Here is a 6,000-nt window from a genome sequence, read left to right as displayed (position 1 = left end):
AAATTCTAGATAATTCAATAAGGAAAAATATAACATATAACTATTAGAAATAAGATAAAAGTATATATATTTGCTGATAAGGTGTTAGAAAAGCTAAGAAAATTAGAATTAATAAGCATATTCAACATTACACATAATGAAAATGTTCAAATAAAGGATTGCGATATAATTTTTGTGTAATACATTACCAATAACCAAATATGCTGGTGTATATGTTGTGAGAGATTCTCTTTTCCCTGATGTTGAGATTGTAAATTGGTACAATTTTTTCAAAGGTAATTTTATCATTCATGTTCAGATATTTTTATTTTTTGATCCAATTTTACTTTCAAGAATTTTTTCCTAAGCCAATTATATGAAGTTTTATATGTGTATATATTTAAGTATGTGTGTGTATTCAGATTGTTAATCAAAAACTGGGGTCAGCTTCTGTTTTCAACAATCAAGGAATGATTGATAGATCTTGGTACCTCTCCTTGATCAAACATTCACCAAATTGTAAATATCATTTTTTCTAAAGCTATTAGAGGGCATGTAAAAGATGTAAGAATAAGCTAAATATGGTGTACAAAACTGAATACACAGCAATCCTGCTTTAAAAAATTATAGATATGGCTTAAGGAAGCGAAACTTTGAGAAAACACCACAGCCTTTTAATAATGATTACCTTTTAGTGGTGGGATTTGGGATGAGTGCTGTTTTCTTTATCACATTAGCTACTAAAGAGTCTGTATACAACAATCTGGTATACATTTATGTTGTTTTATGTTTTTATGTAATGGATCAAAGTTCAAATAAAGGACCCATTAAGCATTTGCTAAGTTATGAAATTTACTTTTTAAAATATATATTTATTTTTATTTTTTCCCCTTCCCCTCCTCCCACCCTGCTGTTTTTGCTGTCTGTGTTGTCTTCTCTTCTCATTTTCTCTCCTCAAGGGTACACTGGGATTCAATCCTGGAGACTCCTGATGTAGAGAGAGGTTCCCTGTCAATTGCGTCACCTCAGTTCCTGGTCTCTGCTGTGCTTCACCTTGACTCTCCCCTTGTCTCTCTTTTGTTGCATCCTCAACTTGCTGCGTGACTCACTGGCACGGGCACTGGCTCACCACGTGGGCACTCGTGTGGGCACTGGCTCACCACGCGGGCACTTGCGCTCACCATACAGGCACTTGTGCTCCCCGGCATACCATGTGGGCACTGACACAGGCACTGGTTACCGCATGGGCATGCTTTCTCTTCTTCTTTTTCACCAGGAGGCCCCAGGGATTGAACCCAGGTTCTCCCATATGGTAGGCAGAACCTCTATCACTTGAGCCACATCTGCTTCCCATGAAATTTACTTTTATCCTCCAAACTCACGTAAAATTTAGGAAGATAAGCAATAGGACCCTTGTCTTCCTGAGTGACTTATGCTTTCTTTCCCCAAACTCTCTCTCCCCCAATACTTTAGGATAAGCACGTAAGAAGATCCCTTTGTTTTCATGTTCTTTTAAGAGAAGAAATTGAGGACCGTGAGGAAATAAGGTTAACTTTTAGAATGAATCCTAGCTTGAGTTTGAATACCATATATACCCCCACTATTCCTTCATATATATGAGGTCACTTTCTAGCACTCATAAACACTTTGTGACTCATATATCCAGCTGCCCATTTGAAATTTTATTTTGGATATCTAAAGGTATTTCTCGGCTACTTTATTCAAAGCCTAAAATATTTTGGATTGGTTTTACTTATTGCTGGATCCTTAGAGCAATGCCAGAAAAATGCCTACTACATAGTAGATGCTCATTAAGTACTTGCTAAATAGATAAATAAATGAATTATTGCCCAAAGTATCTTTGGGCTCCTGCACTAGACACAGAACAACTAAGCAGGACTGAAGATCATTAAAGAATTTGATTACTTTCTTGAGTGCCCCACAATCACGGTTACTAGTCACTGAATGATATTTGGAAATGATTGCAAAATTATACCTTTTATCAACTAGCCCTATTTATAGTATACAAAGCCATTTCATCTTTATTACATCATGTCAGTCTTTCACACACTGTGAATCAGTCATGGAATATATTATGTTTTCTGGCACAAATGGAGAAAACGATCGTCATTTATTGAACACCTACTTGTGTCAGGCACCGTGCCCAGTAATTTGCATGCTGAAGACAATAGTTTTGCTGGATACAATTATCAGCGACCACATTTTAAAGATGAGGAAAAGGGCCTGAATGAGCCCATTTGTGAGCTCAGTGCCTTGTGAGCTGGAGGCTATACTAATCAGTGAAGTCTGAAGATGAAAAGACAGACTTAGAGAGGTGAAGCTACACCCCTGTCTCTCTAGGAGAGGTGGACAAGCTGAGGTTCAGACCCAGGCTGTCTGATTCCAATCACCGTGCAATGCAGCCTCCTAGTGAAGAATGTGGCCTTGCCAGGGGCTGTCTCAGCTAGAATGTAGGCACTCTATATTTCACCAAATGCTTATTTAAACTTACATAGTGGGAAGACGATATTTAGAGCTATTACATGTCTGTCCTTCCCACTCCAGGTTCCTGAAACTAATTATGCTACTCTAGCCATTCGGCTGCATTAGGGGAAGGCAGATAAAGTGAAAAACCAAGCCATCAAGTCCCTTTCTGAATGGATTTGGTAAAACTATAGCAGAGGTAGTAATCTGAACTCTAAAGTGTTTTTAATGTGCAAAACCCAGGCACTTTACAGAGAAAATAAAGGAGTTTGGCTGGCATTCGTAAGGCTTGACTTGAAGATTACTATCAAAACCTTAGCAGTGGCAGAGCACAGAATCCAAACCATAGACAGTGGGCTGATGATATAAAATCACTTTCCTGCAACACAAAGAAGAGATAAAATTCCTTTATGGGTGGGTAAGAGGCATGGGAGTGGATAGGAGCAGGAAAGAGAGAGAGAGAACTTTGAGGCAGGCCAAAGGTTCCTACCCTCCCCGCCAATCTTGGCTTGTGTTCTGGAGGGAAGGGAAGAGTGGAGTAGAGTAATAGACCCCCTTGACAGGATTAGGGAGGCTCAAGAGCAGCAGGGACCAATGTGTCTCACTTCCCAGGGTGAAACTGGAAGACTGCTAAGCAGTTGGGGAGATTCTCAAACCATAAACAAAGAGACAGAGCTGGCGTTAGGGAGAGGCGAGTGACGTCTTCACCTTCGAGCATGAAATTCAAGGGAGCATAAAAAAACCCTTAGATAGTCAAATTAGATAATATTTTAAAGCAGTGTTTTAAAGATCAAAGACAATGATGAACAAAATATCAATATGTTAAATTAAAACAGGTAGTTGTTGTTTGTTTTATGACATGGCATTACTGTAGAATGAGACCATCATTTCCAACCAGTCCGTGATTGCTGGGCCCCAGCAGCCTCTATGTCCTCCCCTGGGCAGGTTTGTAAGGATTAACTTTAGATTTCAAAAAGATTGGGCAACATGAGCCTTTATATATAGTCACTATTTTATTGTATTGCTTTTGTTACTTTTTCCACTTGTAAAATAGGGAAGGATATTTTGATAAGTGCATATAGGGGTATATATTTTTCCTTTTGCAAAGGGAAAGTGCTTGCTACAGTCCGCTTGTCTTTGCATCCCTCACTTACAGTCAATAATCATTTAGTGTAGTTCTGGACAATACTAGAAAAATGCCAGTATTCATTCAAATAAAATACTAACCAACTGCACCCTTCATATTTCCAAACTGACCCAGCACACTTCTAAGTTTGGTCAGGCATTTCTCTCAAATGATAGCAAATAGCTATCCCTTTACAGTAGCAGAACCTGTAATCAGAGATGAGTCCTGTGTTACAAGACTCGGTAGCTGCTACTCCCTCACCACCTGCACAGCCAGTCCAAACGAGTCCTGTTGGTTCACCCTGCACAGAGCTCTCAAAGGTTTCTCCCTACCACCACTGCTACTGCCCCAAACCAAGCCATCGCCACTCTCCATCTGGACTTGATGGCAAAGGCCTCGTGCACTCTTGTGCCCTTGCCTCCCTCATTCTCCACACAGTTAATAAATTCATCTCTTTTTAAAAAAAAATTTTGGAAAGAAGCTTTAGATTGTATAAATGTTACTTTGAAAATATAGGGGATTCTCACAAACCCCACCCCCTCCCCCTTCAACACTTTCCCCCGTGAACAATTTCATTAGTGTGGTACATTTGTTACAGTTGATGGACACATACTGAAGCATTGCTACTAACATGGTCTATAGCTTATATTATGGTTTACACTTTGTACCACACAATTTTATAGGTTTTGACAAAATGTATAATTGCCTATATCCATCATTGCAACATCTGCAGAACAATTCCAATGTCCCCAAAATGCCCCACGTTACACCTCTTCTTCCCTCTCCTTCCCATTTAGAACCTCTGGTGGACACTGTATATGTTACAAGTTCTTTACATGTCTTTATATGTCACAAGCTTGTTTTTTTAGAAGATATATTTATTTTTCTTTATCTCCCCCTCTCCCAGATGGTTTTCTTGTATGTCTGCTCATTGTTTGCTCACCTTCTCCAGGAGGCACCGGGGACCAAATCCGAGACCTCCCACATGCGAGGCGAGTGCCCAATGGCCTGAGCCACATCTGCTCCCCAAGGGCTACACCATCTGCTGGCTTGTGGCATCTAGTTCATTGAAGCAGCGGAGGTATCTTCTCATCTTCTTTTAGGAGGCACTGGGACCCAAACCAGGACCTCCCATGGAGGTGCCCAACTGATTGAGCCACCATCTGCTTCCTACAAGTTCTTTACTTGTCTTTATATGTTACAAGTTCTTCCATTACTAGAAGAAGTCTAACAAAGTCATCTTTTAAAAAGATCAAATCATGCTACTTGCCTACTTAAAACTCCTCAGCAACTACTCTACATATGTAGACCAAATCCAACTCTTTAGCAAACTCTACATTGTCTTGCCTCAGCCCACTTTTCTGAGCATTTGCCCAACCTTTGTCTTGTGTATTTGCTTTGCTTAGGGACTGGAACAGTGAAGCTCCTTCCCAACTCCCCAATCTTGCACTTGCTGTTTCGCTGCTCTTTGCATCTCCCTCCTTCTTTCCCTTCAAACCTCGGCCTCCAAGTTACTCTTTCACAGCTTAGGTTTTAGAAACTCTAGCACGAATCTACTGAAATTATTTTACTCTCTATATTCGTTTATTTCCTCGTCTCCTCTTCTAGAAAGCAAGTGCTTCTTCCACTGTCTCCCCACCTCCAGCATTGCTTATGGTATAGAGTAAGTACTCAAAAAAATGTGTTGAATGAATGAACAAATGATGGAGCATTTATGAAAAATAGTAAAAACAGCTACCATTTGTTGCTATCAAATGAGTGCTAAGCATTGTGCAAAGTACTTTACATATACTGCTTCCCATTAATATCCCAATTTTATGTGAGAAAATGAAAGCTCATCTCAGAGTTTTTGGCTTTGGACTTGCTCAAAGTCAAAAACATTGGAAGTTGAACTGTGTAATATGAATTAAAATTTGGTATAACAGTTTTTGATAACCAAAAAAAGATGTGCCAATATGAAAGTGTAGGTCACATAATGGCATAATACTGAAGAATGTATAAAAATAATATTCAGATATTCAAGCTCTTTAAAATTCAAAACATCTCAATTTTTCTCCTTTTCCCTTATATGAGGAACGTATATGGTTCCCCCTAGTCCATGCCCTTTTCATTCCATTTCTTTGGAAAGAGACAGAAATTGTCTTTTCTAAACAAAATCTTCAGAAGAGATTTCAAAATGTGCAAATTTAGCTTTATAATGTGAATTTTAAAAACCTGTTTGGCTCCTAAGTCTACACTTACCCATGGCACCAGCTTACCTGTGGCTTCTTCCATTCGAATTGTTAGTTTGTTAAATATTACATTTTCCTGGTATGGTAATATCATCACTGGCCCATGCCAAAAGTAGTACCAAATGCTAAGTCAAAATCATCACAAGCTTTATCTCATTTTCATCCCTCAACAACACCATG

This window comes from Dasypus novemcinctus, chromosome 26, assembly GCF_030445035.2.
Source record: "Dasypus novemcinctus isolate mDasNov1 chromosome 26, mDasNov1.1.hap2, whole genome shotgun sequence".
NCBI lineage: Eukaryota > Metazoa > Chordata > Mammalia > Cingulata > Dasypodidae > Dasypus > Dasypus novemcinctus.
The sequence above is the reverse complement of the archived record's forward strand: the minus strand, read 5'-3'. Positions refer to the sequence as shown.